We start from the raw sequence: 25,640 nt of genomic DNA on the forward strand, positions 1-25,640 counted from the left end.
GGACATCTCCACTGCTCTTTTCTAGGGCAGGGTGAGGCAGGGCCATGCGACCTCCAGCAAAGGGCCTCTAACACTAGTCCACCCCATCACAGTACTTAAAAACTGAATAATCCCTTACAGAGAATAAAAGTCATCACAGATTTGAAAATTTTTTCAGGATAATTATATTTAAAAACATCTTAGTACAGTAGTTTCTTACATTGTTTGCACAGTCAGCATAATGGCCTCATTATTATTCTTTCCGATAATAAAAAATATTAAATTTTATGGATAGTAATTCCTGACAATCAAGTAACACCAAGCTGTCATAATTTATCACATAATCTTTTAGATAGAAGTCACTTTTAAGATTAAAATACAATTGTGACACTAACTTTTTATGGCTTTTTTGTATTATATGAGAAACAGTATGTAATTATGTAATCAAATATTGTGTTGTAATGCACACACAATAAAAGCAGAATTAAGGTAACAGATGTCACCTTACTGTTAACATTTCCTGACTGTTGAATGTTTTACCATGAATCATAATCTCCTTTTAGCAGTTATTTGTATAGAACACTATAATACAAAGATGAAACCTGTTAAAAATGCAACCAACAGTGCAAGCATCTTTACACTATTTTATCATTGTAAACCCAGTTCAGGAGTTACCACTTCTAAGGGGAAGAGAGTATTTGAGGACATGTGAACATTTAGATCTTGGCCTATCTGAGGATACTGCCAACAAAAAGGTAATTTAGTACCAATTGTAGTGGTGGCTTGCATGTCCAGTAGGAACTGAACTAAGACCACCAACTCATTTCACATGGGCCTGAGAAAGAGCAGTTAGATTGCAGTAACTTTCTCTCACTAGCTTTATTACCAGTTCAGAGAAGAACCGATGATCTAGAAGTGAAATGTTCCGGGCACTTTCAATCTTGAGTCCTCCATTGTTTAATTCTTTCATGAATTAAAACTAAAACGATGCCACTCAGATCTCATGGTTGATGATTAATATCTATAGCAGAAAATCCAGCATGACTAAACCTAAATTTGTAGGTGAAGCTACTACAAGGTGATTTAAAAGGGTTGTTTCAATAGACTACTATGATATATGTAGCTGCCATTCTCTTAACCTTCAAATAAACAAACCATCAAAACAACAAGGAGCTATTTAAGGGGAAATAGCACATATTTCATTAGGTTATTTAACATAAAATCAACTTGATAACACGATGAAGAGGTTAAGGTCACTCAGGAAGTACGTCAGAGCATCTTGCGTTTTCTTAAATTGACTCCGTTGAACTACTGAAGTTAGGTTTTGCAGTGAACTGGAAGTATAGATCTTCCTTCAAAAAAAGTTAGATCACAGGTTTTGCATATCAGATTTCTTACATATTTGTAAGAATTTTTAAAATTCTCTTCCCCCCTTTTCTACAACATATTTTAATCACTATTAATATTTTACTAGAATGAGAATTTTTGTTCACGTGTCATTTGGAGTGCATAACATTAAATGTTTACTAACTCTTCGTAAATAGTTACCTAACAAAATTTTTGATGCATAAACTTCCCTTTATATTCTTTACGCAGATCTCTTCTCCTTGTTTTTTTAATGGACCTTGAAATTAACATGGCTTTTGTTTAGTTATTTACGCACCAGTATCATTAATGTCAGCAGACTGAGGCTTTGTCATTTAATTAATTACTGAGACAGAGGTAGCGAAGGGTACAAATGAGAACAAAATGTTATTTTTGTGTTGAATCATATCAGACTAGTGGATTTTTTAAATAATTTTTTCAGACCCATAGGACATTCCACACCAACTATAACAATTTTAAAAATTGTTAGTTATTCTGAGCATAAATTGATAAAGTTCTATTAAGTGATGGTTACATGTTCAAATCAAGCCCAAATATTTCTCTCCAGTGGAAAAACGTACAGAAGAAAGCTTGGGGGAGGAAATCTCCATGAGGAGCACTTTGTGAGGATCGGCCCTCATTTTCCCATTGGAGTGGCATGGTTTGATTCCCTCATCATGGCAGTAAGGCTCCTGGGTGAGGCAGCATGGAAAAAAAATACAGTTCTGGGTACATGAAAATAAATAGAGCTGATTTGATGTACATTGTTTTATTTTTCTTAGGCTATACTTCGAGGTTAATTACTGCATTAAATGTTACTATTAAGTTAAACAATTCTCATGCATGACAGTCCCATAGAATGAGAAATTCAATGCATACTGTAATGGCAAAGTAAATTTATTACTTATTGTTTTAGAGCAAATCAGCAGCAGTAGCTAGAAGGATGTATCTAGTAGGTTCCCACAGGAGTAAGTCTTGGGTCTCACACTATTCAACATTTTCATTAATGACTTGGACAATGGAGTGGAGAGTAAACTTATTAAATCTGCAGATGACATCAGCCTGAAAGGAGCTGCAAGCACTTTGAAGGACAAAATAAGAATTCAAAATGACCCTGACAAATAAGTGAACTGGTCTGAAATCAAAAAGATGAAATGTGGTAAAGACAACTGCAAAGTACTACAGTTAAGAAGGAAAAATCCAATACAAAAGGGAGAAATAACTGTCAGTGGCTTTCAAACTGCGGGTTGTGACCCCGTACTGGGTGGTGGAATGTAAGGCACTGGGTCACAGCGGTTCTGGTCAGTACTGCTGACTGGGCCATTAAAGTTCCTGTCAGTGGTGCTGTCCAGCTAAGGCAGGCTAGTCCCTACCATTCTGACACCATGCTGTGGTCTGGAAGTGGCCAGCAGCAGGTCCGGCTCCTAGGCAGGGGACCACGGAGCTCCATGAGCTGCCCCCGCCCCAAGCACCGGCTCCACACTCCCATTGGCCAGTTCCTAGCCAATGGGAGATGGGGGGCATGCCTGCAGGTAAAAGCCATGCGGAGCCGCTTGCGCACCTCCCACCTAGGAGCCAGACCTGCTGCTGGCTGGTTCCAGGGTGCAGCGTGGTCTGTGCTTGCAGGGCAGGCAGGAAACAAGCCTGCCTTAACACCCTCACTGTTCTGCTGACTGGGAGCTGCATGAGGTAAGCCTGCACTCCAATCCCTGCCTCTAGGCCCACCCCAGAGCCTGCACCCCCAGCCCAGAGCCCTGACCCCCTCCCACACCCCAACCCCCTACCCCAGCCCAGAGCCCACTCCCACACTCTGAAACTCTCATTCCCAGCCTCACGCTGCAGCCTTCACCCCCAGACCCCTCATCCCTAGCTCCGTTGGGTCACGAGCTTCAACAATTTTCTTCAGCTGGGTCACCAGTAAAAAAGAGTTTGAAAACCACAGCACTATGGCCAATAGAATTACAAGCTTCTTTGCACAAATGTGTTTCAGGTAAGGGCTAAAGAGACCCACTTTTAAAAAAAGTGAGATGACACTTCAGTCTCCATGTCTATTTCTTGTTCCTTCTGCCAAGACTGATAATGAGGACAGCAACTGTGATGTTCATTTTTGTAACTATCCACTAAGGAAGGTGGTAAGAGCACTAACTTATTTTACACTGGCCAACAAAAACAGCAAATGGCAACAATTTTTGATCACTAGTAATATGGTCTAAATTCAGTGACCAAGAAATGAATGATCTATATCCTTTGCCAGTTTCTCTAGTAGTCCCTGTCTCTCCCCCCTTCCCCCACCAAAACAAACCACTGAAGAGAGAACTGAACAGATTCATATAATATTTTATTATGGCTATTTGCTCTACAACACGGACACAGAAATAAAAATTTGTCATCAAAATAAGTTACTAGCAAGATACGAAATGCCAAAAACTGTCTTAATTTACACCTGTGCATCTCCACTGACTTCAATGAAGGTACCTGGTTAAAGACAAAAATAACCTGTTTTATGCTGTAGTCTGTTCTCTGCTAAAAACTTACACTAACTAATACCTTTCCCCACCACTAGCCTCATTGAAATCAATGGGACTACTTGCATAGTAAGGTACAACAACAAAATAGGTAAAGGTGGTAGACTTGAACTCTATCTTTGTAAAGTGCCATGCTTACTGATGTCCCAGTCACTATTCCATCTATTTTTTTCCATCCACATGCAGAATGAATTGTGTTATGTGCACCGAGGCAGTGTGTGGATGTGTGCCACCAGTAGAAAAAAAAAAACCTAGATAAAATATATATTTTTTAAAAGTTACCCCATAAGGATAATTATTTCAGCCAGGGCAGGTTAGGCGTTTTAGAACTCACTACTAAAAGAATTAAATTTAAGTAAAAGAGAAATTAAAAAATGAAATGCATAGACCAGTCAAAAAACTAAACCACCCCTTGAAAGAATAAAATTACAGCCATGTTCTGTCTCTTTAAGGTATCTTACACGTCCTGGAAGGCTCATTCAAATCTCAGACCGTAGCAGCTCGCCTGCTCCTGAGCCCTGTCCCCCCTAGACTTGAGGTACAGGAGGGGGACCTGCTGATATTAGCACTCCACTCCCTCCTGTGCATCTAGCAGAAGGGTCCCAGGAGCAGCTGGCCAGGGGCTTCAAGGCAGAGGGCAGGAGTGATGTGCCTGCAAAGCACTAGGGGGAGGGACACCTGAACACATAGTGCCAGATGTGCGTGGCTCTACTAATCAAGTGCATGGCACTTGACTTGCTTCTGGGTAGCCACCCGACCGCACAGCTTAGAGGGAACACAGGTCTCAATATACCTTATAATGAATAATTAATACAGTAGAAAGGTACCTTTTTTAAAAATATTTTTGTTGACATTCATACTTTAAAATAATCATTTTCAAAGGGCCCATTGTGTCTTCTTTCTACTTACAATCCCCAGAGATGTTACATATTCATTGACTTAAAATTTAGATGTGCATTTTTTTCTGAACAGCCAAAGCAATTAATGTACAATTTACCCTAATAGCCAAAAAAATACTCTAATGAAAATAACAAGCATTTTTTTTAAAAAAACGAACAGGAGTACTTGTGGCACCTTAGAGATTAACAAATTTATTTCAGCATGAGCTTTTGTCGGCTACAGCACATTTCAGCATAAGCTTTTGAGGGCTACAGCAATGTGCTGTTGCCCACAAAAGCTTATGCTCAAATTTGCTAATCTCAAAGGTGCCACAAGTACTCCTGTTCGTTTTGTGGATACAGACTAATATGGCTGCTACTCTGAAGCCTTTTTTTTAGTTATACATATTTCTAAAATATATCAAAAGTTGCAAAACATGGCCATGCTCTCTTATAGAAGATCAGGATTGCTTTGTTTGTGGTAAATTTGCCCTGAGACTAACCATTTAAACATTGCTTTCATTACAAAGGGCCATAATGTGCCATTGGCTTTAAGCAGAATGACTTCAGAGGAGAATGTTATGCTTAAAACAGAGACAAAAAAATACAGCCCAAAGTAATATCCCCCCAAATTTAAATATTCTGGATATCTTGATCATGAAAGATTAGCATTTAGAAAACATTGGCTAGAGCATAGCCCCACGGCACTTCCCTTATTCTTCACATAGTCTAAAAGAGTAGGTACATTTATTATATTTAACGGGTAGGAGGAACAGGTGCAACCAGCTAAGAGTAACAGATAAACAAGGGTCCTCATGACTTATGGCTCTTAAAACAAGTTCCAGGCTAACAGGTGAAATCAGTCCATTTAACATCCCCATTTATTCCCGGGTCCAGCAGCAACAATCCCTCTCTCCATTAGAAGGGGCTGAGATGGGACTAAGAGTAAGGACAAATACCTGCAACCTAACACAACTACTGAAGTTTAGAGTGCAATGGAATCCCTGTTTTTGACCCAGAATACCTCAACCCCATTCATGAGCTACTTTGGGAACAGTGTTGGTGGCAACACCACAGGAGTCAATCAATTCCTGTTTTCACCCATTTTGGTCATCAAAGGAGTGCGTGTATCCAGGAGGACTACATGTCTAGATCTGACCAGCTGTTTAGTATCATTGCTGTGGGACACGTTTGGCCAGACTAGCTCCACTGGGCATCAAGGTAAAAAGCAGAAAGAGAGCTTTACTAAATTATGACTATTTGCTGGGAAGATTCTCCCCCACCCCCCATAGACACACACGATATCAATCTTTAAATTAAAGAGTTATTGTTTATCTTATTGTAGGAACACCTAAGGATGTATCTCAGCCTTGACATGCAACTAAACTTCTGTGTGTCATGTAATATTGATAACTTTCCACATTTATGCATAAACAGTGAAGCAATCTTAAGGCTCCGATTTAAAACAAAAAATGGAGAACTTAACGTTTAAGAGGAAACTGTATCTACATTGTACAAAGGCATCATTACAGCATATACATATAAGAATACCCACTGCAAGAGTCTGGACTCCCTCTGTAGAACAACCACCTACTCTGAGTGCAATCCACATGTATGCCAACTGTTATGACCAAAAAACCCCTTTAGGCACTATTAGTTATTCTTTGTCGCACTAAAGTAGACCAAAGTAGAACAAATCCATTTGTGTCATCCATAATTAACTAAAATTCATCTTAGCTTCCTCACTAACTTTATGATAAAGCCATTATCTAGGAGTGTCCTGAGTTTTCATAACATTATCAATGTTTTATGCATTTATCAGATTGTCTAGTTAATATATTCCCAGGAATTAATGCATAATTCATCTCACATCTATTTCTTTTGGTATTGTAAGTTTTGTTGCATCTCCTAAAATTTATTCAGACATCCACGATAATTAGAAAAAACAAAATCCCTATACCATCACCCTTTTTGACAAGGTTGGCAAATCGGACAAAGCTGAACTTTTGTCATGCATATCATAGAAGGCACAGATTCTAAAATATTGCTGTTGGATGTTGTAGGTGTGCAAAGATGGCAGAGTTGCCACTTGCTCAAAGACTCTGGTAAAAGATCTATCCTTGGCATCACTAAACAGCTTCATAACAGAAGGTTTGTTACAATATTTTGTACCTTTCTGGGAAGGCCAGAGGATTGCAGCCATAAGGCTCGATGCATGACTATGGCAACTACTACAGAGCTCAAAGCTTTGTCCAATACATCAAGAAAAGCCTGCGGGGAAGCCTTTGTAATGAGAGTTTGAAACTGCTCTTTCTGGTCTTGAGGCAAATGATCAATAAAACGGGAGAAGATGCGGCTATAGATGTTAGTCTATAAGGTGCCACAGGATTCTTTGCTGCTCTTACAGATCCGGACTAACATGGCTACCCCTCTGATACTTGACAAGATGCTGTAATTTAGTCATATTTTGCCATCAAGGCCTAATTGTTGGCAACCCTGAATTTAGTATAGCTTCAAAATAATAGCTCTTGCAGCCAAGAAGGTCCAGACACTTAAGTTCTTTATTAAAGGGAGTCGATCTGGATTGATACTACCTATTGCTTTTGTTGACAGCACTGACAACCAAAGAGTTAGGGGTAGGGTGGGAGAAAAAGGTACTCTGCAACATGGCCTGTACGTGACACTTGTATCAGCCCTTTGGGATTTGTGTGGGATGGTTGCCAGTGTTTGCCATGTCGTACTGGCTGGTGGAAGTAAGGAGTCATTGATGGGCCAGGCAATCTTACTTCGAGGGGAAGTATACAAAAATACCCACCAGGGAATGTGGAGGTTCTTGTATTTCCATCAAGAGGATCTGCATGACTGCTACTATTCTTTTCATTAGATCTTGAAAGGTATTAAAGTCATCCACATAGGATGGTGGTGGAGGGGGCATAACTGCTTCATCTGGTGAGGAGGAGGATGTGTTAGATGGTGGTGTCTCCTCTTCCTACTCTTAACTCCTGCTTCTCTGAAAGGTCTTCCTGAGGAAAAAGGTCTTAAAGTACCAGTGGTAGTTGATTTAGGCGGGTCTTCTTGATGAGGAGACCCTGTAGAATTAGTTATTATAAAAGGGTCCAAAGGTTCCAAAAAGCCCACTGTGGTGGGGCATAAAGAAAAGGAGAAGGACCCCAAAAGATGTTCCTGCAAAGATTGACAGGTCTGTTGTCAACTAGCTCCTGCAGTCTCATCCTCGGGAAATATCTCAAGGGAGGAAGGCTGGAATGGGAAGATGGTGGAATCCTGGACAGCGTTGTTGCCCTTATTCAAAGGAGGAGCTCCATGGGTCACTACTGTTGGTACCGGCCGTCAAGACTGTGTGCAGGGGTCCTAGCACCAAAGGGTATGTTGGCTCCAGAGGGTATGTCAATACCAGCAGGAAATCCCTCTTGCCCCTCAGCAGAAGGGATTCAGGCTCTGTGACTTTAAGATCCTCATAGGAGAGGAACATAGTCAGTACCAGTGAACCTGGACCCTGTTCCTTAGGGTGAAGAGCATCAAGCAGTACCAGAGACTATATGAACGAACAATCTGTATGCTCTTTGTGGCCACAGCCTGAGGAAGCAGGTACCAGAGTAGCGGCCAAGGACTATTTCTTTGAGGAATCCTTGCTCTTCAAAGAGTTCTTGCATTTGGAGGGCTCTGATGGCTGCTTACTGAGAGACTTCTCGGTACACAATGTGCTGGAAGTCTTTTTTGGTGGTACCTGCATCTCAGAACCAGAAGAGGCAAAAGCATCAGTAATACCTGTATGAGGACGCAAGGTCTCCTGGCTCCCTGGTCTTCTTAAAAGCTGACTTTTCCATTCTTATGGGCTCACTCTCTCTCAGGGGAATGGAGTATGTTCCTCTTAAAAGGCTTTGAAAAGTCCAGAGCTGCCCCCTGGTCTTTGTTTACTGGAGCCCAAGCTGAAGACATTGCCAGGGCATATTACGAAACTGGGGGGTGGGGAGGAACAATCTCAACCTAATTTGTCTCAGCTTTCTGGATCTACGCATGAAACCAGAGCAGACCTAACAATTGGAGAGGATGAGAGACTCTCTAAGGGCAAGGACCTATGACAGTTCTCATAGGGTTTGAAACCTGGGATCTTTGGCATAACCCATGTAGGAATGGCCACAAATAGTCCGGAGCTGAGGGTGATGGAGGCCCTGACCACAAAAGAGGGTGGGAACCCCATGAAAGCACAAGTCTGTTAGAAAACACTAAACACAAATAAAAATAACCAAGGTAGCTAAGACACACCACAACACACTTTCTCAAGTCACAGATGGATGAGAAGGAACTGGAGTGGTGGCAGGTTTGTGGCATGCAGGTGAGGGCTGACAAATCTCCAGTCAAAAGCGCACAGGTGCACACATTCTGATGCAAAGCACTGATACTGACAATAATTTGTAGTAGTAGTCATGGATTCTATAATATTGTTGTAGGATGGGGTTTATATTTTTTTATGTAGGTTGGCAGTATTTCCATGTCTCATTGTGTAGGTGGTTAGATATGATAATGAACAAAGGAAGAAAGTATTTGTGTCACAAAGAAACCATGAACTACATCTTTAGCTTTCTGTGGTATTCCTAATGTGTCTGTTGCCATAGTATCTATGTAGCATTTAAAAAGTGAACATATAATCACAGGTGGCTACTGATGTAAGACAGACTTCAGGGACAACATTGCAGCACAACAAATGACCAGACCTAAAGATTCACAGTGAGAATTTTAGTTCCCCCAGGAGGCTTGAGGTTCATTTCTAACCACTGTCCTTTTGGATGTATAATAAAAATGTTATTGCTAGAAGTTGGGTTTGCAAAGACATCCAGTACAGCAAGTTCTAGGTTAAAAACTATCTTCTCTTGCCCAAACATGCATATTTTTCTTTTTATTTAGATCCAAAATCTAGTGCTGTTCTGAGGGGTGTACAGGCATCTCTCTAAAAAGTGACTTAGGAGATGTCTATTTTGAGAAGAATCATTCAACTGCAGGATGTAAAAATGCTTAACACTACATCCACATATATCTCTTGATGCTGGAACTCCTACAGTGATGCAGTTTGGATTAAAACAGGCATTTCAAGTACAAATCACTACTTATTTCCATGTTACTGCCTGAAAAAAAAAATCACTTACCATGCATGAATGGAATTCCCATTAACATCTATGGCAGTTCTGCATGAAGAACGAGGGCAATCTTTAGACCCCAGAGAATGATTTAATCCTGGTTTCAGGTGAAAATTTACTTTCTGTAGCTCCCTCAGATGTTCAGCAGGTTGAGAGCTGGCTGTTGAAGGGGTTTTACAGATCTGCTAAGGTGAAGGCCTTAAGTTAAGGCAAACATCAGTGCTCAAGAACTTTATGTAGCGTTGGGATAATCCACAGAACAAAAATAATGTTTTGGCTATTAGTGACAGAAAAAAACTTCATGCATATACATTTCATGCTATTTAGATCATTTCCAGCAGAAATTAAGCCTTAACTTAACCCTAGTGTGAAATTTTGTGACTGCCATAGTCCCTGCACTTTATTGTCTATAACTAAATGCATGTGCGAACGGACATCTATCCATTCATTTGCACACTCAACATACCACCCACAAAAGTAAAGATTCCTTCCGAACATTTACACATTACAGGGATTTAAACTTTATATCAATTTTTCCTCAAATCAGCATTCTGAAGGTTCAAAATATAAGCATCACTCAGCATGAATAAATTCAAAAGTGAACAGAAAAATAATTGTACTTTGAAACAACACTGGAACCAGCAGATTCTGAGTACTGTAATTTGATAGGACTACAAAAACTCCTTACTTAATGTTGCAGTTATGTTCCTGAAAAATGTGACTTTAAGCGAAACGATGTTAAGCAAATCCGATTCCACCATAAGAATTAATGTAAATGAGGGGGTTAGGTTCCAGGGATATTTTTTTCACCAAACAAAAAAGACATATCATATATATATACCCTGACATTAGCTCCCCTCTTCCCTCCTGCCACAGCAAGCAGGAGTCTCAGAGAGCAGCTCCAAGGCAGAGGGGGAAGGGACAGCTGCAATTGCTAGCTTGCTGAGCGGCTGCTGCACAGGGAACTTAGGGGAGCAAGGAGCTGATCGAGAGAGCTGATACGGGGGGCTGTCGGTCCACCCTGGTTCCAACCACTCACCAGCTAGCTCCACCGGGCTGCTCTCCCTGCAAGCAGAGGACAAAGCAGGCGGTTGCCAAACGACATTAGAAGGGAGCATTGCACAACTTTAAATGAGCATGTTCCCTAATTAATCAGCAGCGTAACAATGAAACATTAAGTAAGTGAGGAGTTACTGTATTTGTTTTCTTCACTGGTCTCATTCACCTGTCCACGGTTAGTGTTACAAGGTTAACATGTCATATGACAGAGGTAAGAATTCAATGAATGCAGTGGCTACTGGTGGATACGTTGATATTGGATGTATCTGAATTGCAGCATTTTATGGCTCTACATACATGTCAGTGTGATAAGGCACAGAGTAGGTTACAAGCGACACCTGAAAAGTGGCAGATAAGCATTGTATTTCACAGCCATGCACACAACATGCCACTAAATTATATGACTCCTACTGAAAAGGTTAAAGATGTTATGTAATGGTAGATTTCATGTGTTTTATTACTTACAATTAAAGGTGAGTGAATATTTCATAAAAAATAGTTTGAGATATTACCTTTGTCTTTTAGCTAATTGTGAGCAGATCAGTTTTCTTGAATGTATTAATTATACAAAATGAAATTAAAATCCAAGTTATTTTGATTGGACAAATACAGGTAGGTATTTGTCTGTTCCTGAATGGAGAAGCGTAACTCTTAGAATCAGACTTCCAGTAAGAACAATCACATACATGAACGTTGTTTTCTCCCAAGTCTCTAAAATTCACTTTAAAATGTTTCTATAAAACAATCTTGCCAGCAACTCTTATTTGCTCATATAGCTGCAGAAAGGGAACACAAAAGGATACAAATACAGTCAAAGTGAATTTGTTTAAAATTCCAAATTAAAATTAGTAGGTTGTTTGTGTAGTATTCACCTAGCTCTATGTAAAAGTATCCTAATTATCAGATGTTAAAAACAGTGATGGGTCTCTGCACTGCTGTACTAGTTATATAAAAAATACTACCACCACATTTACTGCTTTATCTTCCTCTAGGTATTTTTTCAAATCCCTTAACCCCTGTACTTACAGAGTAGCTTAAACTGTAAAAACTTTTAGGAAGATATACATTTTAAATCATGATTACAGTATATGATATATGATATATGCTTGATGACATTCAGCCTCTAATCAACAATAAAAATTATACTCATCATAAAAATGTTTAATGACCATTTAAGTTACTTTGGACTTGATTATGGTAGTTAGAGCATCGAAATATGTTTTAAAAGTAGCAAAAGAAAAAATCTGAAACCCTTAAACAACTGTTTTTAAACAAAATATGTTTTTTTAAAAGATTTTGAAAATAAAGAAGCTAATGATTTCTGCCAGGTAATACAGGCTGATGTAATCATATAAGGCTGCTTCTTTTTTTAAAACTGCCCTTGAAACTAGTTTGTGTCCATGGCATATTTTACCCATGGAAAATTCTGTTTGTGACTTGCTCTGAGTACGTAAGTACAAAAGTGAGATGATTCTTCTACTTCCCATGATCCACATACCAATGGATGTCAATTGTCACATACAAAGGATGTCAATGAAAGTTTCATGTACAGAGCTAGCTTAATGTGTGACAGATACCAGTGTCTAAATTACCAGCTAGGATAGATATACCAAGTATAACACATGAAGAAGTTACTCATCTTTTGCAGTAACAATGGTTCTTTGAGGGCTGTGTCCCTACGTAAGTATGCTCTATTGTAGGTGTTCGTGCACACCTGTGCTTTGTATCAGAGAATTTCAGTACCAGTCCATCCCACACTCATGGCTCTGACAGCGTGCGGGGTATTTCTCCCTCAGTTCTTTCTCTACTGCAGAGTCAACCAGTGGAAAAACTCTGAAGTAGAGGGGAGAAGGGAGGGTTGTGGAGGACCCATAGGGGGACACATCTCAAAAGAACCATCGCTACAGCACAAGGTGAGTAAATTCTTCAAGTAGTGTCCCTATGGGTGCTCCACTGTAGGCAACTCCCCAGCAGTACCTACCACTGGACGCTAAGACTTCAGAGTCGAGGCTGATACAAATGAAGGTACAGAGGCACTAAACTGAGCATCTGAAGCCAAATTATTCAAAATGGCAGAGTGTTCTATGAAGGTATGTGCAGATGCCCATGTAGCTGCTCTGTATGTCTCTGATATGGGGATAACCTTAGACTCGAGAAAGCTATCGACAAGGAGACCGACCTTGTGGAATGCATGCATACTGAAGATGGGGGGGGGGTTGCTCCACTCCCCTCCATAATTGGCAGCAGTGTTTAATGGAGTCAGAGACCCACTTGGAGTGTCTCTGAGTAGAGATCACCACATCTTTTGACCTATCCACAATTGAAGGGAAGAACCCTAGAGATTTTTGGAAGGCCTTTGTCTTGTATAAGAAGGCCAAAGCTCTTCCCACATCAAACGTATGGACGATGGCCTCTGTTATCTGTATGATTTTTTTGATAGAATGCTGGGAGTTGAATTAGTTGATTCATGTGAAATGCAGTAGTTATTCTGAGAGTCATCATTGTGTGTGGTCTGAGCATGACCTTGTCCGGAAAGACCACCATTTATGGGGAATGCACCATCAAAGTTGCTATCTTCCCTATCCTTCCGGAAGAAGTGATGGTGGTGAGGAATGCCATCTTCATGGAAAGGTGAGTTAACCAACAAGAGGCCATGGGTTCGAATGGTGGTCTAGTCAGTCCCAATAGCACTAGGTTAGAGGTCCCATTGCAGGGTGGGGGTCCTGGGTAGAAGTTTGCTATACCTTTTAGAAACCTCTTTGTAGTCAAGTGAGAGACGATTGAGTTGCCTTCTACCTGCTGGTGAAAGGTTGCAATTGCTGCCAAGTGAACTTTCAGAGAGCTAATAAGGAGACCCAATTTCTTTAAGGATAACAGATAATCCAGGATCACCAATAAGGTGGCTGAACTAGAGGTGACATCCTTGGATTGGCACCATATCTGAAATCTCTTCCATTTCTGTAGATAGGTGCGACAAGTAGCACCCTACTTACTGTGCAGTAGTACATCTTGTATCTCCTCTAAGTAGGATGCCTCTATGTGCTGGAACCATGAAGGAGCCATGCTTTGAAATGTAGGACCCTGGATTGGTGTGAAGGGTGCAACCCTCATTCTGTGACAGGAGATAGGGAGTGATTGGTAGAGTCACCGGTGGATGCAACGCCAGCCGAGACAGGTAAAGGTACCATACTTGTGTGGGCAATCAGAATGATGTTTGTTTTTTTCCCTTTTTATCTTCAACAGAACCTTTAGCAACAGAGGGAATGGAGGAAAAGCATAAAGAAGGCCCTTACTTCCAAGGGAAGAGAAGAGCATCTTCCCTGAAGTGTCACCGGGTCCCCATACTGGAGCAGTACTGCAGACATTTCTTGTTCTGGTAAGTAGCAAACAAGGTTGTCTTTGGCAGCTCCCACTGCTGGCACATATCGTGTAGAATGGTTGGCTCTACTTGCAAGTTGTTGTCAAGCAGGAACATGTGGCTGAGACTGTTGGCCTTCATGTTGTGTATTCCTGATAAGCAGGCCACTGATATTAGGACATTATGGAAGATATACCAGTTCCATAACTTCAGAGCACCTATGCATGAGGAAGGAGAGCTGGTACCTCCATGCTGGTTTACAGGCTACGTTGTCCATCATGACCTTCGTGTGGTTGTTCTTGATCAGTGGGAGGAAATCAGCACATGCATTTCAGACCACTCAGAGCTCCAGCAGCTTGATGTGGAGACATGTCTCTGATGGAGACCATTTGCCCTAAACAGTGCAGCCATTGAGATGCACTCCCCAGCATATGAGGGATGCGTTGGTGGTCAGAAGAAGGGACAGGGAAGACTGCATGGGGATCCCATTCATCCAAACGTTCATTGGGTCCTTCCACCAATTCAAGGATTGTTTCACTATGATGGGCACCAACAGGATCTTGTTTACATTGTCTTCGTTTGGTCTGTATATTGAGCCAAACCATGCTTGGAGGCAACTCATGCATAGCCTGGCATGAGCAATGACTGATATGCCTGCAGCCACGTGCCCCAGAAGCTGAAGGCAGTGTCTGACTGAGATGTGAAGGCTGTATGTATCTGGGAGCTGTTCAATAAAGTTCAATTTTGTATAGTTCTGACAATCATATTTGGCTAGTAAAAGCCTAATAGCCTAATAATTCACTACCCAAACCTGGAGGGTGTTCCAACTGTCTCTGTCAGCTCGGTATCACATGTGCCCGATTCTAGATGGCTTTGACACCATCGGTACTGAAGATAGAGCTAGAGAGCATTTCAGTTTGATCTGGACTCACAGACCTCTTCTTACCAGTCTTTAGTGACTGGCTCATTTCCTTAAAATCACCTGCTTTCAACATAGAAGGTTGCAGTGATGTTTCCATCTGGGACTCCGGAGGCTGAAGGGCTCACTCCATGAGCAGGAGTTCTAGCCTTAACTCTGTCTTTCCTGGACCTAGGTTTTAGCTGTTAGCACCAACCACACTTCTGCGGATTGTGCTTCTCCCTGAGACAGCAAATACATTGCAAGCATCATTTCGTTACTGTGATGAAATCCATCTCTAGCCTAGGGCTGTTGAGAAGGAACTGAGGGAGAAATGCTCGTGCATGCTGGCTAGCCTCATGGCAGGTGGAGAGCTGTGCATGCACAGATGGGATGGACTGCTACTGAAATTATCTGATCGACAGTGCAGGGGTGCACAGATACCTACAGTGGCACACCCATAGGGACACTACTCGAAGAAGTGTAATTCTTATCAACCCCAGTGGTGTTTCAGGAGGTGCTGCTGGTGCAAGATAAAACCCCAAAGAGAAAAAGTGGGTATAAAAATGGACAAGGATTTTTTTTTGCATCTGAAATAACACCTATTGTAATGTTTTTGGCAACAGGCAATATATTTGTTCACTTCAAGGGTATAGGACAACATATCTCCTTTAGGCAGTATCTGGGCCTAAAAATGATACAGGTAAAGAGGATAAGGCAGAAAGAGCCTCTACTTTTAATATGTATAGCTTCCAAAAACAACTGATTCACAACTAACAAGTATTCCACTTAGATCTAATATTAAACCCATGACTCTTGTTAACCATTGTAATGGCATTGTCTTTAAAGCCTTAACAAGGAACGGCATTTTAAAAAGGTGTATGGTACCAAATGGAGTCTGCTTCAGAATTGCCACTGAAATTATAATTACCAATTGTTGAGCCATATGATATGCCCCCACGGAAAATTCAAGGGAGAAGGATTGAGGGCCTATGAAATTAATCAAGGTTCACCTTCAGATGTTGCTTACACATGCTTCCTTCAGAGAAGAAGGATTCAAGGAATTACAAAGGAAACAATGAGTATAAGGTTTCTGTCCCCAGCTCCAGCTCTGGAGCCTATACATCCCCTCTGCACTACCTTATTGGTCCTCTCCTTTCCCCCTCTAACCCCGACTAGCCTGGCTTTCAAATCAGCAGCCACGAAGGTGACCCAGTAGGAATTATCACTGAAATATGTGCAGGGGCTTAAGGGGTATATGCAACAGAGTGTGGATGCTCATAGGTTCAACTCCTTCCCACAAGTGTTCACGAGACTGTGAGAGAATGTGTAGACACAGCACTTTCCCTCTTCCACTCCCTCTTTGGATTAGTGTAAAGGAGAATATGGCCCCTTGTGTCCTCCTTCCCAGACTTATTTGATTCCCCGTCTTTTCTCTTGTAGTGAACAGACAATTCGTTTGGTCACTTACCTAATCCTTAGCAGTTCATATTGGAAAAAAAAAAAAAAAAACACACCACAAACTTCGATAACACAACTTCGATAACTCTTCGATTCTTCCTGTTGAAGGTAGGGGTCCGGGCAGAAACAGATGCATCGTGGAGGTGAATGCCTGGCTGCGAAGATGGTGTCGCCAGGAGGGCTTTGGCTTCCTCGACCACGGGATGCTATTTGAGGAAGGACTGCTAGGAACAGATGGCGTTCACCTTTCGAAGCGGGGAAAGGCCTTATTTGCGCACAGACTGGCTAACCTAGTAAGGAGGGCTTTAAACTAGGTTCGACGGGGACAGGTGAGCAAAGCCCACAGGTAAGTGGGGAACAAGACCTGGGAGATGGGTTGGAAACAGGAGGGAGCATGGGCTATAATGGCAGAGAGGAAGGAGGGTCAGGGCAAAGCTGGGAGGCAAGATCAAGCCAGTATCTTAGATGCCTTTATACAAATGCAAGAAGTATGGGTAATAAGCAGGAAGAACTGGAAGTGCTAATAAATAAATACAACTATGATATTATTGGCATTACTGAAACTTGGTGGGATAATACACACGACTGGAATGTTGGTGTGGATGGGTATAGTTTGCTCAGGAAGGATAGACAGGGGAAAAAGGGAGGAGGTGTTGCCTTATATATTAAAAATGTACACACTTGGACTGAGGTGGAGATGGACATAGGAGACGGAAGGGTGGAGAGTCTCTGGGTTAGGCTAAAAGGGGTAAACACAGGTGATGTCGTGCTGGGAGTCTACTACAGGCCACCTAATCAGGCGGAAGAGGTGGATGAGGCTTTTTTCAAACAACTAACAAAATCATCCAAAGCCCAAGATTTGGTGGTGATGGGGGACTTCAACTATCCAGATATATGTTGGGAAAATAACACCGCGGGGCACAGACTATCCAATAAGTTCCTGGACTGCATTGCAGACAACTTTTTATTTCAGAAAGTTGAAAAAGCTACTAGGGGGGGAAGCTGTTCTAGACTTGATTTTAACCAATAGGGAGGAACTTGTTGAGAATTTGAAAGTAGAAGGAACCTTGGGTGAAAGTGATCATGAAATCATAGAATTTGCAATTCTAAGGAAGGGTAGAAGGGAGTACACCAGAATAGAGACAATGGATTTCAGGAAGGCGGATTTTGGTAAGCTCAGAGAGCTGATAGGCAAGGTCCCATGGGAATTAAGACTGAGGGGAAAAACAACTGAGGAAAGTTGGCAGTTTTTCAAAGGGACGCTATTAAGGGCCCAAAAGCAAGTTATTCCGATGGTTAGGAAAGATAGAAGATGTGGCAAAAGACCACCTTGGCTTACCCTTGAGATCTTGCGTGACCTACAAAATAAAAAGGCGTCATATAAAAAATGGAAACTAGGTCAGATCACGAAGGATGAATATAGGCAAATAACACAGGAATGCAGAGGCAAGATTAGAAAAGCAAAGGCACAAAATGAACTCAAACTAGCTATGGGAATAAAGGGAAACAAGACGACTTTTTATCAATACATTAGAAGCAAGAGGAAGACTAAGGACAGGGTAGGCCCACTGCTCAATGAGGAGGGGGTAACAGTAACGGGAGACTTGGAAATGGCAGAGATGCTTAATGACTTCTTTGTTTCGGTCTTCACTGAGAAGTCTGAAGGAATGTCTAGTATAGTGAATGCTTACGGGAAGAGGATAGGTTTAGAAGAGAAAATAAGGAAAGAGCAAGTAAAAAATCACTTAGAAAAGTTAGATGCCTGCAAGTCACCAGGGCCTGATGAAATGCATCCTAGAATACTCAAGGAGTTAATGGAAGAGGTATCTGAGCCTCTAGCTATTATCTTTGGGAAATCATGGGAGACGGGGGAGATTCCAGAAGACTGGAAGGGGGCAAATATAGTGCCCATCTATAAAAAGGGAAATAAAAACAACCCAGGAAACTACAGACCAGTTAGTTTAACTTCTGTGCCAGGGAAGATAATGGAGCAGGTAATCAAAGAAATCATCTGCAAACACTTGGAAGGTGGTAAGGTGATAGGGAATAGCCAGCATGGATTTGTAAAGAACAAATCGTGTCAAACTAATCTGATAGCATTCTTTGAAAGGATAACGAGCCTTGTGGATAAGGGAGAAGCGGTGGATGTGATATACCTAGACTTTAGTAAGGCATTTGATACAGTCTCGCATGATATTCTTATAGATAAGCTAGGAAAGTACAATTTAGATGGGGCTACTATAAGGTGGGTGCATAACTGGCTGGATAACCGTACTCAGAGAGTAATTGTTAATGGCTCCCAATCCTGCTGGAAAGGTATAACAAGTGGGGTTCCGCAGGGGTCTGTTTTGGGACCGGTTCTGTTCAATATCTTCATCAATGATTTAGATGTTGGCATAGAAAGTACGCTTATTAAGTTTGCGGACGATACCAAACTGGGAGGGATTGCAACTGCTTTGGAGGACAGGGTCAAAATTCAAAATGATCTGGACAAGTTGGAGAAATGGTCTGAGGTAAACACGATGAAGTTCAATAAAGATAAATGCAAAGTGCTCCACTTAGGAAGGAACAATCAGTTTCACACATACAGAATGGGAAGAGACTGTCTAGGAAGGAGTATGGCAGAAAGAGATCTAGGGGTCATAGTGGACCACAAGCTTAATATGAGTCAACAGTGTGATACTGTGGCAAAAAAAGCAAACATGATTCTGGGATGCATTAACAGGTGTGTTGTAAACAAGACACGAGAAGTCATTCTTCCGCTTTACTCTGCACTGGTTAGGCCTCAACTGGAGTATTGTGTCCAGTTCTGGGCACCGCATTTCAAGAAAGATGTGGAGAAATTGGAGAGGGTCCAGAGAAGAGCAACAAGAATGATTAAAGGTCTTGAGAACATGACCTATGAAAGAAGGCTGAAGGAATTGGGTTTGTTTAGTTTGGAAAAGAGAAGACTGAGAGGGGACATGATAGCAGTTTTCAGGTATCTAAAAGGGTGTCATCAGGAGGAGGGAGAAAACTTGTTCACCTTAGCCTCCAATGATAGAACAAGAAGCAATGGGCTTAAACTGCAGCAAGGGAGATTTAGGTTGGACATTAGGAAAAAGTTCCTAACTGTCAGGGTAGTTAAACACTGGAATAGATTGCCTAGGGAAGTTGTGGAATCTCCATCGCTGGAGATATTTAAGAGTAGGTTAGATAAATGTCTATCAGGGATGGTCTAGACAGTATTTGGTCCTGCCATGAGGGCAGGGGACTGGACTCGATGACCTCTCGAGGTCCCTTCCAATCCTAGAGTCTATGAGTCTATAACAGGACTCAACCATCTCAAGTAGCACAGAAGAGTTCATACACTAATATCCTAATATGAATGTAGATGACTGAGGACAAATACAAATGGATTATTTTCTCTGTCTTGTCTGAGACTTCTAATTAACTTGGAAACTGCAAATATCTTGCAGCATCAGAGTTAACACTTCCACCTTTTTAGCTTCTTTATCTCACCAAATGACGTAGTCAGACATGAAAAACGCTTTTCCCATTCTATATATCAAAATCCATGCTATGGCCAAACTCAGTGAGTAAAAGCAATTCAAGAAAGGGGATTGTATTAAAGTATTATCATACCTTATACACTAAGTTTGCAGAAAGTACCCAATATACTGCTGAGTAGAAGGGGACAGAGCCCTACAGATTTAATTCTGAAATCTCTGCAAGAATTAATTACTCCTGCCCCACACCTTCCACCTTACTCTAACGAGTTTTTTTATTTGATAAACAATATGTTGATCATGTAAATAAGGAACATATCAAAGCAATCACATAAGGGAGAACAACTACTGTTCAATCTTAACTTTGAAGTTTCTGAATCTTTAAGTGTTTAACCATTGTTCAACCTTCAACTTTTTATATCTTATTTTATATGGAACATGCACTATAATTATATGCCTCCACAAAATGGCCTTTGAATTTATTTAATTAGCTATGAAATATGTAAAGAGATGCAATATTTATTAAAAATAATTATTTTAAATAATTTCAGTTCTGTAAATACATGTAATGTGCTTTAAAGATGTAAAACACAATATATATGTATATGCTTATTACTGGCTTACTTTCTTCTCTAGACATCTATCAGCATGCTAAAATGTTAGAATATGATTTTTTTTTTAAAATATTGCAGAGTTTAGAAAAGTCCATTTGTAAAGTTCAACAAATCCCTTTTTCTGTCAATGACAAAAGACATGCCTGTGACCTTATGTTCATCCAACCTAAGTATGAATTCACAGAAATTCTTGGTAGCAAGGCTAGAATTTCCTCTTGTGCATTAGAAATACAACTGGAAATACTGGGTCATCTATCAAGATTATTTTTCTCATCACCAACCACAAGTAAAAACTTCCAAAGTTTACTAGTATGTTGTGTAATACAAACTGAGCTAGAAAAGTATCTTGACTGGTCATACAAATAACCATATGAGCTCCTTTTGTAGTTTCTGGATGCCTCAACTAAATTACAAGATATGGAGAGGTTTCAGTCTTTGGTACGAAATTTTTAGTGACTTTTCAGAGAGCGACAATTTCACAACTGATTATAGTGTTATTTCTTTTTCAAGCCTCAAACACTGAATATTCATTTCATGTTGTTAGACAATAAGTACACTGTATCCACTGGTCATTCACCACTCTAGACTACCATTCATCTGAGATTTCTGTGCCCAGCCTCCTCTGCTGCAGGCTCCTCAGATTTCTTCCCATCCTGGCAATGAAGGAGGTATATCCATGGCTCAAAGAGGGGCAGGAACAGATCAATTTGCATTTTAACAAACAATAACATGGAACCTCTCATCACGAGACCTCATGGCTTCATCCTCACAGCTGGAAGGAGCTTTATATAGGAGTAACCCTCAGGAAAATGCATTTCAAATAGTAACTGGACCATAAAAGGGAGGGGCAAAAACATCCCAGGTCCTCTCTCTTTCTCCTGACAAAGAAAACAGACAATTGGACTTTGGGAGGGGCTCTGACCTGAGAATTTGGTCAATCCTGTTGCTGGGAACATGTAGTAAGGATTTGACCTCGAACCAAGTCCAGTTTGTTAAGTTAAAAGCATTTACTCTTTGTCTCTTGTAACCATTTATGATTTTAATGCCTTATACTTGTGTCAAGGTTTTTCCCCCACTTTGAACTTTAGGGTACAAAAAGTGGGGACCTGCATGAACACCTTTAAGCTTAATTACTAGCTTAAATCTGGTACACTGCCACCAGCCAGAATGTAGTGTCTGGCACACTTTCTGTTCTCCCAAAACCTTCCCTGGGGAACCCAGATCCAAACCCCTTGAGTCTTAAAACAAGGAGAAATTAACCATCCCCCTCCTTTTCCCCCCAGACTTTCCCCTCCCCCTGGATTGTCTTGAGAGGCTTCACACCGATCCAAACTCCTTGGATCTTAAAAAAGGAGGAATTAACCATCCCCCCCTTTCCCCCCCCCCACCAATCCCTGGTGAGTTCAGACTCAACCTCTTATATTTTAAAACAAGGAAAAATCAATCAGGTTATTAAAAGAAAGCTTTTAATTAAAGAGAGAAAAGGTAAAAATATCTCTGTAAAATCAGGATGGAAAAGGCTTTACAGGGTATTCAGATTCATATAGACCAGAGGGACTCCCCCCTAGCCTTAGATTCAAAGTTACAGCAAACAGAGGTAAAAATTCTCTCCAGCCAAAGGCACATTCACAAGTTGAGAAACAAAATAAGACTAATCTGGCCTTGCCTGGCTACTACTTACAATTTTGAAACATGAAAGATACTGATTCAGAAAGATTGGGAAAGCCGGGTATACGTCTGGTCCCTTTTAGCCCCAAATAAACGAACCACCCCCAAAACAAAAAGCACAAACAAAGACCTTCCTCCACCAATGATTGAAAGTATCTGTCCCCCTATTGGTCCTTCTGGTTAGGTGTCAGCCAGGTTTACTGAGCTTCTTAACCCTTACGGTAAAAGACATTTACCCTTACCATCTGTTTATGACAACTTGTATCACTTAATACCTATCGCTTGTAGTTAAGTAAGCTTTTTTTTTGTTTTTTTCCTTTAATCAAAACTAAATTCAGTATGTGTTTAAACTGAATTGTTGGTAACTCCAAAGAAAGTAGCAACCTGTTTTACATTGACATCTTACAGTAGCAATGAACCTCTAATTTCTGGACAGTCCAGAATGGGACTGGACAGTGCAGAACACATGTTTTCTGAGGAAATTCCAGGACTGGGAGTGTGTTGAGGTCACTCTGCCACTGGTAACCAAGGCTAGTGGACGCAAGAGTGTGAATGGAGTTGTGCTGGCAGGCTACAGCTATACAAAGACACTTGGGGCGTGACCCACATGCTGTTTGGCCCAGGTTGGGACCTACAGCAGCAATGCATTGTAAGGCACCCAAGGTTGCACACAACCCTTCTTTGGTCTGGACTGCACCCTGGAATGTTATACTCTTGTTGTGCCTACTCATGGCCACCACCTTTAGGTCCCAGAGATATGGAAACAGACTTCTCCTTTCATAGAAAGGCCCTGGAAAGACTATCACCATCTTGTGATTCTTTGGAGGGCTGAGCTACCTCAGTGCATGGTTTGCCACAGGCATTGCTCTCCTGCCATTTCCTGCCCCTAGTGTTGAATTAGGTCACTGTCATGCAAAGGCCCCCATCCTGCAAGCACATACAAAACCTACTTATTTGAGTAGTCCCTTAGTGTTCAGTACAGTTAACTCACATGCCCACTGGATTGAGGCTTTTGTATATGTTATGCAATACCTCAAATCACTGATATAATACAAACGCCAGCAGTAGCAGAGGTCAGCTAGAGACAGCCACTACCCAGCCTGAATCCCTCATTCTGTGCTTTTGTACTCTACTCTTCTCCAGGGATGCCTCTCCATAATGGATCCCTGAAGCCCGTTGTGAGTCTTGAAGAGCTGAAGACGAAAAGTCCTGGTGACTCTTGCCAATTTCACAAGACAACTCTTGAACACCTAAACGCTTATACATTTGTGGTAGAGGGGAAATGACTTGCATTAGCAAGTTTCCTTTGGCATTAAATTATTTACATGGTAGAGGCTATCTGACACGATCGGGATTGTACAATACTGCTAAGTTTCGTTCACATCCTGTTCCCTGTATAAATCACCATTGCAACGGAACACTTCATAAACTCACATAAGATAAATAACTGGGAAGTGGAGCAGTTTTTCATGGTGAGTGGCCAAGAATATATGATTCAGACAGCATGACATAACTTTGGGGAAATTCACTTTGGACAAATACAACTGTTTTTCGTCTCCTACTCATGTTGTACTCTGACCACAATAATAAATAAGTCTACAGGTGTGTGTATGGGGGGGGTAGTCAAGAGAGAGAGGGAGCGCAAGAGAGAGCCATCCAAGTAGCCTTATGATATATCTGTCCAAGGATCTGAGAGCACAAACATTCATTGATGTGAATTCTGGGCCTCATGTCATTCCTATGAGATAGGGTTCATAAATCTTACCTTTCCAGCACTGAGAATATGGTGCACCTCAGTTTCCCTTGTTCTTGTGTAGTTGGGCATTTAATGTGGTTAATCCTCCAGCCAAAACTTGTAAAGCTTTCCTTTTTCAGGGTAGAAAGTCCAATATGAAGCCCAGACTGTGAAGCCCTTACTAGCATGATTAACTGTTAATCACACAAGTAGTCCCATTGAAGACAATAGTAAAACACACAATGTTTTCAGTGGGGCCAGGATTATATCCAGTGGGTCTACTCATGCCCATAACTGCTCATTAGTGGAACAAAAGAATTCATAACCTGGCCATGAACATGGGCTCTGACTAAATGATCTACATGTACGTAAGTGCCAGCATTGCCCTTGTATTATGAAACCAGCCCACTAACCTCAAGTCAATTTCCCCTTCTATCTGTTTCAGAGAAATTGCAGAACGGTGCAATCCAATTTTTTTAGTATATACACAATGCTTTCAGCTAATCTGCAAGAAAACCATATACATTTCAATCTGACTACTTTAATAGCCAACATTAAAGCTTACAGAAGAACCTCAGGAGTTACAAATACAAGAGTTATGAACTGCCACATACACCTCATTTGGAACCAGAAGTACACAAACAGCATCACAGCCCCAAAACAGCAAATACAATACAGTGCTGTGTTAAATGTAAACTACTAAAAATTAAGGGAAAGCCGCATTTTTCTTCTGCATAGTAAAGTTCAAAGCTGTATTAAGTCAATGTTCAGCTGTAACTTTGAAGAACCACCATAAGTTTTGTTCAGAATTACGAGCAATCCTCATTCCCAAGGTGTTCGTAACTCTGAGGTTCTCCTCTAGTATTTTACAGTATCTGCGTAGTCATACCTTTTCAGTACAGCAGTAGGAAAAAATGATAAGATGGGAATTTGATCTTTTGGAAACTGATCAAAGTGAGGCACAAACTCTTTTGTGCTTAAATAAATTAGACATGAAAGGGAAAAAATGACTGATTTATAGCCTTATTTTTGCCAAAAGTTGTCAGGTAGACCAAAATATAGGTCACCTAAAACTCTTAACAATTTTGACGACAAACAACTTGCCAATATTCATAAAGCTTATGCAGAACTTTTCTAATTTAAAAATAATAATAAAAAAATTAAAACTGTATACTACAGAAAGAAAAAATATTGTCAAAAAATCCAAAGTCCCAAATGAAGCTGAAAGGCTTTAAAAATATATATTTTTATAAAATTTGAAATAACTAGGGAGAGGAGAAGGAAATCCCTCTGCTATATATACAGAAAATTTCATTTATGTCCTTGTGAAGTTGCATGAAATTCAAAAAGGATCAATACTGAGAAACACTAAGAACTGACATTGTGGCACAAAATGTTTTAACACAAAAAAGCTTACCCTAGATGCTATTTTTTCAAAAATGTATAGTTTATTAAATAG

At 40.8% G+C, this 25,640-nt stretch overlaps 1 protein-coding gene across 3 annotated transcripts in view; it reads right to left on the reverse strand.

Annotated features, from left to right (window-relative positions):
• The window catches only part of DGKB (diacylglycerol kinase beta), a 565,198-nt gene that overhangs the window by 534,781 nt on the left and 4,777 nt on the right, over positions 1–25,640 (reverse strand). The window lies entirely within an intron of this gene.

Source organism: Gopherus evgoodei, chromosome 2 (assembly GCF_007399415.2).
Source record: "Gopherus evgoodei ecotype Sinaloan lineage chromosome 2, rGopEvg1_v1.p, whole genome shotgun sequence".
In the NCBI taxonomy this organism is placed as follows: domain Eukaryota; kingdom Metazoa; phylum Chordata; order Testudines; family Testudinidae; genus Gopherus; species Gopherus evgoodei.